This window comes from Pleurodeles waltl, chromosome 1_1 (assembly GCF_031143425.1).
Source record: "Pleurodeles waltl isolate 20211129_DDA chromosome 1_1, aPleWal1.hap1.20221129, whole genome shotgun sequence".
Taxonomy (NCBI): Eukaryota; Metazoa; Chordata; class Amphibia; order Caudata; family Salamandridae; genus Pleurodeles; species Pleurodeles waltl.
In genome coordinates this window covers 682,941,672-682,954,278 of record NC_090436.1, presented here as the reverse complement: position 1 = coordinate 682,954,278, position 12,607 = coordinate 682,941,672, and positions in this window count along the sequence as shown.

Below are 12,607 nucleotides of genomic sequence, written 5' to 3'. Positions count from 1 at the left end.
CCCTCTGTGCCCTACAGAACTCCTCCTTGGTGGGACCTCCTTTAACGTGCCAGTCTGCAGGGACAGGCAGGTAATCTAGGGAAGTAGTGCCCTCCTCAGGGGACTCCAGGTGGGCCTCAGGGGGCACCCCATTCATCTCACCGGGGGCACACTCAGGGGACAATTTACCATGACCTCTCTCTCCCTCTTCTTTTGCAGCTGGCTGGGCCATTGTTCCAGGCTCCAGCCCTTCATGACTCCCCTCCCGGGCAGCCATGGATCTTGTGGTAGCACAGATCCATCCAGGTAACCCCAACATCTCCATGTGAGTCTTGAATTCCACCTCCTTCCAGACAGATGATTCTAGGTCATTACCCCACAAACAGTCCACATGCATGGTAGGGCTTACAGCAACTCTCATATGACCTGAAGCCCCTCAACTCAAGTGAAACCAGGGACACTGGATAGTGACCTTCCCTATTGTCGGCCACCACAATTTGGTAGAATGCATTGGGAATTACTTGCTCTGGGGACACCAGCTGACTCCTTACCATGCTAATACTGGCACCTGTATCCCTCAGAGCCTCAACACATTGCCCATTGATGGTGACCCATTGCCTATACTTGGTGGTATTCAGTGGCATGTGGAGCTTAGGGACCATCTCCTGGTTTCCCAGGGTCACTAGGGTAACCCCACTAAACTCCCCCATTAACTGGTACAAACTTCTCTCCCAGCACTATGCTAGCCACCCCTGGTTTCCTACCTCCAGTGGGAATGGGATACTTGGGGTCCCTATTGTAGTGTCCATATTCACTGCACTCATAGCACTTGTAAATTCTGGGCTGCTGACTTTTGTCAGTGTAGTTTGTTTCCTGATGGCCAGATTTGGAATATGAGCTAGACCTTTTCGCTTCTGGATGGTTTTGGGGGACTTTGGAGAACTTCTTTTTTATCTCCCTCCTCCTTCCTCTTGTGGGAACCCTGACCACCCTTTTTGGAGTCCCCCCAAATACCTTTGTGGACACCCTGGTGCTGACCCAGGTGCTCGCCTCTTCAGCAAGCTTCCTGGGATCAGTGAGCTTGCTGTTCACCAGGTGTTGGTGCAGCTCGGTAAAACAACAATCAGGCACGTGCTTCTTCAAAAACAAGTTGTACAGCCCATCAAAATCATTCACATTTCTGCCCTTCCCCAGCACTTTAGTGCCTTACCAGCATAATCTAGAAAATCCACCCAGTTTTGTGTTTTGTTTGTGACTGGCCAGAACATTTGCCAGTATCTCTCAAGTGTCAGACCAAACTTTCTGACTACGATGGTTTTCATAGGAGGGTAATTGGTCTGGTCCCCCACATCGAAGGTAAGAAGTGTGTCCCTCCCCACTGGGGGCATATACTTATACAAATTACCTCCTTGAACTCCTCTGGAACCCTGTGCACTCGTAAAGACACCTCATAGGCTGCCAATCACTTATATATGACATTGAAACTGGGTGCCACATCTTTTGGGATGTGGAATCTGGACTCACTTGCAGGCACTGCTGGTATGCTGCCACCATTTCCATTGCTGGAACCTACTTCCAGGGCTCTTGTGTCCAGCTCTTTTAAACTCAGCTCTTAGGCCATTAGATTTCTCTCCTCGTGGGCCTGCTTCAATCTAGCAAGCTCCAGTCAGAGTTTTCTCTCCTCTGTCTCATCTGCCAGCTCGTCTACTGACAGGTTCCTGAAAGAGACACTGCTCCCTGGTCTGGAAACACTCTTGCTCCTGGCAAACTGTTGCCCCTTTCCACAGGTGGTTCCCCTTCATCCTGGGAATCCAAGATCAGGTCATTTTCCTCCTCAGGAATTTCTGGGTCCTCCTCTAGGAAGTCTTCCACTGCAACATAGGCCTCCACCCAAGCCCTCAAGACTTCTGTAGTTCGACCTTCCTGGTGAAACCCCTTATAGATACTTAAAAGACTTTCCAGAAATCCTTTAGCTGTGGCATAGTATAACATTCCAACCTGGTAAGCTCATAGTCAACTACTGCTGGTGCAGGTGCGGGTTCTCCAGTGTGTGACATAATTTAGCAGAAAACAAAATCCAAAAGGCCAATTAGGGAGAATGGAAAAAAAACACAAAATGAAAAATGCCAATTGGTGTAGGTCAGACAAAAAACAGGAGGAGTACGTCTAAGTATGGAAATGTAGTGCACACTGAAACAATGTTAAATGAGGGGCTCCTGGTTGGCTATGGTAGGTACATCATCCAAGTGGAACCCACCCACTCTAATCAGGGTAAGTCAGATACAGAACTAAATAGGCCTATGTTCACCCTCTGGTAGCTTGACACAAAGCAGACAGGCTTAAATTAGTAGGCAATGTGTGAATTATTTGTGCAATTCTTCCCCACAGTGACCCAATGTAAGCACCACAAAAAGGACTCCACAAGGTATTAGAAAAAAAATATAGAATATGTTATCAACTCAGAAATATGCAATACATCAATAATCCACTTAAAAGTACCTCAGAATATGTGCTCAATACATTTGTTAGGAGCGGAGCAGTTTAGTACACTCATGTGGTTTGGAAGCTGATTCAGAGGTGCTCTGTCTCCAGTGACTACGATAGTTTTCTTCTGGTCGTGCTCTCTTTAGTCTGGCCCAGAAGGGTGTCTTAATTGGAGTCCGGCTCCTTTGCTGGTGTACTGCCTCTTGACGCTCCCCCGTCCGAATCTGCACCCCCTACGCCAGAGGGTGCTCTTTAATTCAGCTGCTTCCTGCATGTTTCAGCTCGTGTGTCCGTCTCTGCTCCCCCAATGCGATGTTGCGCAATGCGCGAGCAGTCACAGCAATACAGTTTCAAACGAGATGTTTAACCCCTTCGCTGCCAGGCCTTTTCCTTCTCATGTGCCAGGGATTTTTTTGTCAATTTGGGGCTCTTCGGTTTTAGGCCCTCATAACTTTTTGTCCACATAAGCTACACAAGCCAAATTTGAGTCCTTTTTTCCCCACATCCCAGGGATTCTACAGGTACCCAACCTGAAGGAGACCAAGAAATTTGCCAAAATGCAGCAAAAATTTAGTTTTTTCAAATAAGGGAAAAAAGGGCTGCAGAAGAGGGCTCGTGGTTTTTTCATTGAAAATGGCATCAACAAAGGGTTTGCGGTGCTAAAATCACCATCTTCCCAGTTTTCAGGAACAGGCAAACTTGAATCAGAAAACGCAATTTTTCAACCCAATTTTGGCATTTTACTTGGACATACCCCATTTTAATATAGACAACATTTATAAATCACCAAGGGGTCATGTAGATCCTACAGTGTTTTCCTATAGAAATAACAGCATAAATAAAAAATAATAAAATTGATGTCCAAAAAGACAGCTGTTTTTCTCCACGTTTTACTCTATAAATTATTTCTGCCATGTTAGATTTTTGAAAGCAATATACTGTTACGTCTGGTTGCGGGGATCTATTGGGCTTGTCGGTTCATCAATAACCCTAGGTACCCAGAGACAATAAATGAGCTGCACCTTGCAATGGGTTTTCATTCTATACCGGACGTACATCAATTCATTTGCTGAAATATGAAGATTGAAAAATAGGTATCAAGAAAACCTTTGTATTTCCAAAATGGGCCATGACAAGGTGTAGAGAAGCAGTGGTTATTTGCACATCTCTGAATTCCAGGGTCCCATACTAGCATGTGAATTACAGGGCATTTCTCAAATAGATGTCTTTTTTTCACACTGTCTTACATTTGGAAAGAAAAAATGTTGAATAAGACAAAGGCCAATAACACTTGTTCTTCTATTCTGTTTTCCCACAAGTCTCCTGATAAAAATGGTAGCTCACTTGTGTGGGTAGGCCTAGTGCCTGCGACAGGAAACTTAACATAGACACATAACATTTTTACATTGAAATTTGACGTGTTTTTTGCAAAGTCCTGTGGATTTGGGCCCCTAACTCATTCAGCACCTAAGAAAACCTAGCAAACCAGGACATTTCTGAAAACTAGACACCTATGGGATTACAGAATGGGTTGGCTTGTGGGGCACTCACCAAGTTCCTTTACCCAGAATCCTTTGCAAACCTAAAAATTTGTCCAAAAAAAACATTTTCCTCTCATTTCAGTGACAGAAAGTTCTGTAATCTGAGAGGAGACACAAATTTCCTTCCACCCAGCGTTTCCCCAAGTCTCCTGATAAAAATGGTACCTCACTTGTGTGGGTAAGCCTAGCGCCCGCAACAGGAAATGCCCCAAAACACAACGTGGACACTTCACATTTTCCTAAAGCAAACAGAGATGTTTTTTGCAAAGTGCCTAGCTGTGGATTTTGGCTTCAAGCTCAGCCGGCACCTAGGGAAACCTACCAAACCTGTGCATTTCCCCCAAGTCTCCCGATAAAAATGGTACCTCACATGTGTGGGTACGCCTAGGTCTCGCAACAGAAAATGCCCCAAAATACTATCTGGACACATCAAAATTATCAAATACAAAACTACCTGTTTTGGAGGGGAGGGGGGGGCACCTGCGTTTTTGTTCCTGGATTCAGCAGCCATCTAGGAAAACCTACCAAACCCAGAGATTTCTTAAAACTAGACACTAGAGGGAGTGCAGGGAGGTTTGACTTGCGTGGATCCTCCAATGTTTTCTTACCCAGAATCCTCAGCAAACCTCACATTTAGCTAAAAAATCTAAATTTTCCCACATTTCTGTTTGGGATCCCCGCACCGGGAATTTCCTACCACCAAATGTTCCACCCAGTCTCTCGGTAAAAATGATACCTCACTTGTGTAGGTGGGCCAAGTGCCTGTGATAGGGAAGAGCCAAAAACATGTGGAAACCGAGGGGGAACCAAACCGGGTCCAAAAGGGCAGTTTGAAATAAAAAAAATTTAGTCTGACAAGTGCAGCATAATTCTTATCGGTATAGATGAGACAATGTTGAGAGGTAGAAAGTTTGTGTATTCCTGCAGATTCCGGAAGGTTACATCACAAAAATGTAGTAGAAATGTGTGATTCCCAGCAAAGTTGGAGGTTTGCAAGGCATTGTGGGAAATTAATGGTGTGGGGTGTATGTGAAGCACACTAACCTGGAATCAACGAGATGTTTAGTTTTCAGATGTGTCTAGGTGTGGTGGATGTTTCTAAATGGCAGCGTCCCAAAGTCCAAAAAGCGCAGCCCTCAACATTCCAAGTGGCACACTTTTGAGAATTACCAAGCTCTCATGGCCCAAACGTAAAACCAAGACCCAAAATAATTAAATATCCTCTTGCTTGCCATGGGATAAGATGTTTTAGTGTGCGGAGCTGAAAGACTGTTACCCACTTCATTTGGGGTTGGGTTATAACCAGGGCCATACTGGCTGGTAGCCAAAACCCCATTATTGTTTTGTTTTTTAAATTCCCTGGCATCTAGTAGACTTTCTGCCCCCCCGGGGTGTGTATCAGGGGTAATTGCCCCATATGCCCACTGGTGGGCAAGACAACTTTGGCCCCATTTATTTGGGGTGGGGGTATGGCCATACCCCCACCCTCTTATTTTGAAAAAAAATTCTTCACTGGTGGGCTTTCTGCCCCCCTTGGGGACAGATGGGCATTCCAAAAATAGGCCAGTCTGCCCCCATGGGGGGCGGATACAGCCAACAGTAATATGCCCCCATATGGAGCGACCCTTGCCCAAGGGGCTGCCCCGCCAAACAAAACACATACACACATACCAATTCCTGATGTGTAGTGGTTTCTCCCCCCGGGGCCATATTGGCCCTAAAAAAATGATCTGATCTGCTCCCAAAGGGGGCAGAAATGGCCTAAATAAAATTTGCCCCCCAGGGGAGCAACCCTTTCCTAAGGCGTCGCTCCCCATACATAAAAACATAAAGTATATAAATAAAATATATATATATATATATATATCCCTGGTGTCTAGAGGTTTCTGCCCCCAGGTGGGGCAGAATTGGCCTAAAAATAATTTGTCTCCCCGGGGAGTGACCCTTGCCTAAGGGGTCGCTCCCCACACATAAAAAAATAAAAAGAAACCCAAAAAATAAATATATCCCTGGTGTCTAGGGGCTTATATTAGGCCGATCTGCCCCCATGGGGTTGGTGGGGCAGGGCAGAAATGGCCTAAAAATATTTAGGGGCCCGTAGGGAGCGACCCTTGCCCAAGGGGCCGCTCCCCTTATGTGTCAGCATGATAAAAAAAATAAAAATCCCTGGTATCTAGTGGTTTCTGCCCCCAGGTGGGGCAGAATTGGCCTAAAAATAATGTGTCTCCCCGGGAAATGACCCTTGCCTAAAGGGTCGCTCCCCACACATAAAAAAAAAAAAAAAAAAAATGTATCCCTGGTGTCTAGGGGCTTCCTGCCCCCCGGGGGCAGATCGGCCTAATTATATTAGACTGATCTGCCACCAGGGGCGGCAGAAATGGCCTAAAAATAACATGGACCCCTAGGGAGCGATCCTTGCCGAAGGGTCTGCTCCCCTTATTGACAGTACCTAAAAAAAAATCCCTGGTGTCTAGTGGCCATTTCAGTTGCCCAATCACATTGCGATCGAACAGCAGAAATGCTGTGAGAGACAAGAAAGGTAAGGTCTTTCCTTTCCTTTCTTGTCCTTCCCTCACGTCCCACCTCCCGGTCGGAAGAGAAATGCAAAAGCATTTCTCTTCCGGTGTTCTAGCTGTCTGCGCATTCCTGTCTGTCTGCGCATCCCCATCTGTCTGCGCTCCCCCTGATGTCAGAGGGTGCTCAGAAATACTGCTGCTGCCTGTATGTTTGAGCTTGTACGCCTGTCGGTGCCTCCCCAAACGTGATGTTATACAGGCATATCGCTGGATGAAATACTTATCCTTGCAAGGTCACACAAACTGTCCAATAGTCTCATAGGACATGGATGCTGCCCTAGCGCGATCTGCTCCGGCACCAGGCCAGGCCACATTGGGCCCAGTAAAGGAAGAACGGGTTGACGCCATCGAAGGATGCTACAATCAGCCGCATGTGGCTCGACCACCGAGACTGGAGGAAAAGGGGTACGGTAGCTGTGGTCTAGAGCACAGGATACCAGGAGTATGCCCTGCCAAAGGAATGAACTGCTCCAAATGTGATAGGCCCAACGTTTTTGCCAAAGTTTTCCGAGGGAGGTGGCCCAGATCCATGACCACGTTGGCCCGGAAGGCGACAATAAAGCAAGTTACGCCAGACGATGGCACTGGGATGGTGGCAGTGGACGCATACCCAGGCAACAAACCCTACCAGGATGATGAAGACAAGGAGATATTTGTTGTTTCGTTTGCTGACAGGTTGGACCAGAAGTGGAGGACACCACCGTTGTGTACCATAATGGTAAATGGCACGACAGTGACTGTGCTCATAGACACTGGGGAATCGCTAAACGTTATGGATGTGGAACAATACAGCAAGATATCTCCCCCACCAGAGCTCACACCATGCTGGACCAAGATATATGCCTATAGGGGCGTGGACCCGTTACCCCGGCGAGGGGCGATAGAGCTTACTGTTGGTAGTGAGCGCCGCTCAACACGTGCCAAATGCCATGTGTTGGAAGGCAAGAAAGGAACCCTTCTCCAATGCCACACAGTGGAAGACCTGGAGCTAGTGTTTTTCGCCCGGCAAGTCCACGACTCCCTGGCTGAGGCGGTGCTGGCCCATTTCCCGGAGTTGTTTCAGGGGCTAGGAAAACTGAAAGGAAACTAGTTCCAGTTACATGTTGATCCTGCAGTACGACCCATTGCCCTAAGGCACCGGCGGGTGACTTTCCACTTACGACCCCAGGTGGAGAGTGAACTACAGACAATTGAGGAGTGCAGGGTCATAGAAAAGGTGACCGGCCCGACGCCCTGGGTGTCGCCACTCGTCATCGCCCCAAAGCCTAAGCAGCCTGACACCATTCGCCTGTGTGTGGACATGCACCTTCCCAACATTGCCATAAATTGAGAACGCCACATCACACCCACTATGGACGATATTGTTGTGGATCTTAACAGGCCCCAGTGGTTCTCTAAGCTGGACCTATACTCGGGATACCATCAGCGGGAGCTAACCCCAGAAAGCCGGAACGTCATCACATTCTCAACCCATGTGGGGCTGCAACGTTACAAGTGCCTTAGCTTTGGCGGCTCTTCGGCCGTGCAGATCTTCCACAATGCCATACGGGAGACACTGTCCGGTTTGACCGGCGTCATTAATCTAAGTGACGACATCTTAATTTTCTCCAACACATTAGAGGAACATCAAAAACAGCTGAGAGACACTCTCCAGAGGTTAGCGGAAGCAAGACTAACGTTGCACCGGAAGAAATGCGCCTTGTTCCACAACTCCATTGACTTTTTTGGCTACATCTTTGCAAGGGAAGTTCTGAAGGTTGACCCCAAGAAAGTAGAGGCCATCCAAGGAGCAGCCTTACCTCACAACGCCACTGAAGTCAGAAGCTTCCTCAGTATGGCAACGTACTATGGGAGGTTCATCCCCAATCTGGCCACACTTGCTGAACCTCTTCGACAGCTCACGAAGGCCAACACCCCCTGGGAGTGGGGCATAGAAGTGGACAAGGCGTTCCAAACAGTCAAAAGTTCACTGTTGGACTCTGTGGTCATGGCATACTTCCACCAGCACAAGAAAACGGAAGTCGTGGTGGACTCCAGCCCCATTGGGCTCGGAGCCGTATTGCTGCAGGACAGAGCCACCAGCAGTGGACGCCAGTGGCCTATGCCAACAGGGCCCTCTCTGCAACGGAGGCCCGGTATGCGCAAATTGAGCTGGAAGCGCTGGCCATACGACGGGCCTGTCAGCATTTCAACTTGTATTTTTGAGGGCACTAATTTATGATGGTTACCGACCACAAACCACTGGTATCCCTCTTTGCGGGCACGGCCTGAATTGCCCCGCCAAGAATTGAAAGGTGGGCGGTGCTCCTCCAGCCCTACCGGTTTTACATTGTCTACTGGCCTGTAGTCAACAATCCTGCGGATTACTTATCACGCCATCCGTTGGTACCACGCTCGCAGGTAGAAGAAGAGGAGGAGGATGGACGGACAGAGAGTTTCGTAAGCATGATTGTGAACCTAGCACGTCCCACAGCGGTGATGGTGACGTAGATCACTGACGCCTCAATCCGAGATGCAGTCATCGGCTGAGCCAATCAGTCATGGAAATGTTTCCTTGACAAGAAGCACGATTTTGACCCTGAGGAGCGCAAAACGATGCAGTGGATTTGGAATGTGAGGCCTGGAGCTCTCTGTGAGTCCGGAAGGCCTTCCTCTCCAGGGCCAGCACTTAGTAATACCCTGCAGTCTACACCTTAGAGTTGTAGAATTAGCTCACCAGCGTCATCAGGGGACAGCGAAGACTAAGGCCTGTTTGCGTGAGAAGGTGTGGTTCCCCAGGATGGACGCCATGGTAGATGACCTGATACCAACAGGTGATCCCTGTGCGATCACCGCTCGAGATCCCGTCCTTGCTCCAGTGATGACCAAACCGCCCAGCACTCGACCATGCCCCCGGGTAAGCCTGGATTTTGGACGTTTTCCTGATGGCTAGCTGACGGCTGTCATGACTGACTTGTGCGCCCGGTTCCCGATGGTGGAACTGGTGATGTCCACGGCATTTGAGCATGTCCATCCTGTCTTGGAGAAGGTTTTCACTCTCCTGGGTCTGCTGGAGGACATAACAATGGACAATGATCCTCCATTTCACAGCCAGGAGTTTCAGGTTTCGTTCGCTATATCAGACTGGTGAATTACCCCTCAATGGCCCCAGGCAAACGGGGATGTTGAGCACTTCTTGTGGACCTTGAACCCCGCTTTACGAACTGGAGTAAGTCAACAAGAGAACACCAAGATATGCCTGCATGCATTCCTGAGGGCACACCGGCAGACACCCCATAGCACGACGGAGTGTGCCCCGGCAGCGTTGATGTTTCGTTCGCCACCACAGGACTGCAGATACGCTGATGAGCAGTGGCAACCCACTGAGTTGGATATACTCAAGATGCAGGAGAAGCAAAAACAGACCAATGTCTAGGCCAGCGAGAGGAGAAGGGCGAAACATTCTGACCTAAAAGTGGGGGAATCCGTCATTCTGAAGGATCGCCACCCAGGTTGGAAGTTCCGTACCCCTTTTGAACCTGACATCTGGATAGTCCAGAAGATCGCTGGGACCATCGTTGCTGCCAGAAAAGTGGGGCGTCAGGTGACCCAGAATGTGTTGTGGTTCTGGAGGGTGGAGCCTCGGGATGGCGATTCAGGAGCTGACCCGTTGGAGGAGAGTGGCGAAGAGCTTGAAGGAGGCTACGTTTCGCAGCCAAGTTCTCCAGATGAATGTCGACCAGGATGGGACGGAGGTCCCAGCAGAGATCTCGAAGGGTCCTGTTCCCCGGATCGGGGACCTGCACGAGGGCTGAAGCAGAGCAGGAGAAGTGAAAGGTACCACCTGCTGCCCAACCCTGAACCCAGCCAAAGTCTTAAGAGACTTCAAGTGTTTAAAAGAAAAGTGACTGGTGTCCGTGTAAAGCCAATAACTTCTGCTGTTATCTTCTTTTCCTTTCTCTCTCTTTTCTTTTGTATCCCTGGTTGTCATTGTTATTCATATGCCTTGTTCAAGGGTGAATGTTTTTGTAGTAGTTCACTAAAACATGGGGGGGAAGTAGACATCCACCCGGGCTCTCCCCCCATTAGGCCGTTCAGTCCACAGTCAGTGCGAGGCACCCAGCCGTGCTACAGTAACTAGAACCTCCGCCCCGCCATGCAGTTATGTCATCGAACATTTTACTACAAATGTTATGGTCACACATCAATTTTGTTATAACAGATGTAATGAGTGCTGTAATATCTGGGTTAATTATCAGCGCACGGTGAGTGCACAAGTTAAATTTAACCTCTATCATATTATTTTACTTGTAGCCCTTGGGAAGTGGTGGTCTCCAGGGTGTGGGGGCTAGGCGCAGCCCTTGCATAGTTACTAAGCTTAGCCCTGGGGAGGTGGTGGTCTCTGGGGCTTCTAAAAGCACTAGTAAGGGGGTTCCTGTGTGCCCCCATCCAATTTTGAACCATAATGCCCTGGGGACCTGGCCAACCCTGGGGCAAAATAACTGTGAAACTTGGGAGACCATTTTTTTAAACCTCTGCAAAATCTACAGATCCAGCCGCAGATTTTGCAGAGATTTAAAAACAAAATACCTTTAAGCCCTGTTGGGGTCCCAGGGGGACCCCTGGACCAAAGCTAGTGTGTTAGACTATACATATCCTGTTACCTTTTCTTTTTATGTTTTTATTGGAACTCTGGGAAGCTGAATTCCACAGGTGCCTGAAAGAATGTATGGGATTTAGGAGTGTACGTACGTCTGAAGTCTTAGGGGTCACCTCCTCCCCATTTTTAGATCTGCACTGCCCACAGTGCATTTATTGCCTCTGCAATATATATAGCTTACCTTTTGGGGTTTGTAGCCTATCCATTGTTTGCTGTTGGACCGGACGCAAAAACGACAAGGTGATGGATGGAATGCTTGAATTAATCCCGGCCCATGGAAATCGCTCGGACAGCATCCCATTACAACATTTTTTTTGCCCACCATGCCACCATATCACCCCAGTTTGGAACCTGCCATATGCAAAGCAGTTTTTACCCTACTCCTCAAGGAACAGTCCAGCCTGAAATGCCAGGCCAGATTCTCCCTGGACCATAAACAAGCATTCTGGGACCGTTTTCAGGGTATCACCACCTATGGGCCAGGCTAGCTTGAATTCAGTGGCACAGTGACTGTAGGATAAACATCTGGGCATAAGCTTCCTACGTAGGGCAACACCACACCACTCCACTTTACACTACTCCTCCCTACAACACTCTACATCACTTCACTCTGCAACACTCTGCTCCAATCCATGCCCTTCTACTTCATGCAAGCCTCACTTCATGCCATGCTACTCCACTCCAAGACACTCCACTGTAAGACTTTCTATGACACGGCTCGCCACTCCACTCCACACCGCTACACTCCATTCTACCCCACTCCACTCCAATTCAATCCAACCCAATCTACCCCACTCAACTTCACTACAATCTATGCCACTCCACTCAAACCTTCCATTTCAATCTACCATACTCTAAATTACCTAATCTACTCTGCTCCAGTGTATCACACTCCACGTTAACCTACCCCCGCTCTACTTCAGTCCAATCCACCCTACTGTACTCCACTAAAATGTAGCCGACTCCACTCTAGTCCCCTTTACCACTCTGTATTTAACCCCAATCTACCACACTTCACTCCAATCAATCCCACTAAAAATGTACCACACACCACTGCAATCTAACCCACTCCACCCCAATCTACGACATTACAGTCTAGTGCAGTATACTCCACAACAATCTACTTCACTTCAATCTACTCCACTATACCCCATTCTCCTCCACTCCAACTTACACTATTCCACTATAATCTAACCCACTTCAAACTACTCCAGTATACCCCAATCCACTCTTCCCCAATTTACCCCATTCCAGTGTATCTCAGTTCACTCTACTGCAATCTACCCTGATATACCTCAATCCTATCTACCGCATTCAACACAGACTTACTCCTTTGAGACCTGCATCAGCTGCAAGGTGCTTCATTTGCATCTATCTTTACTTATATA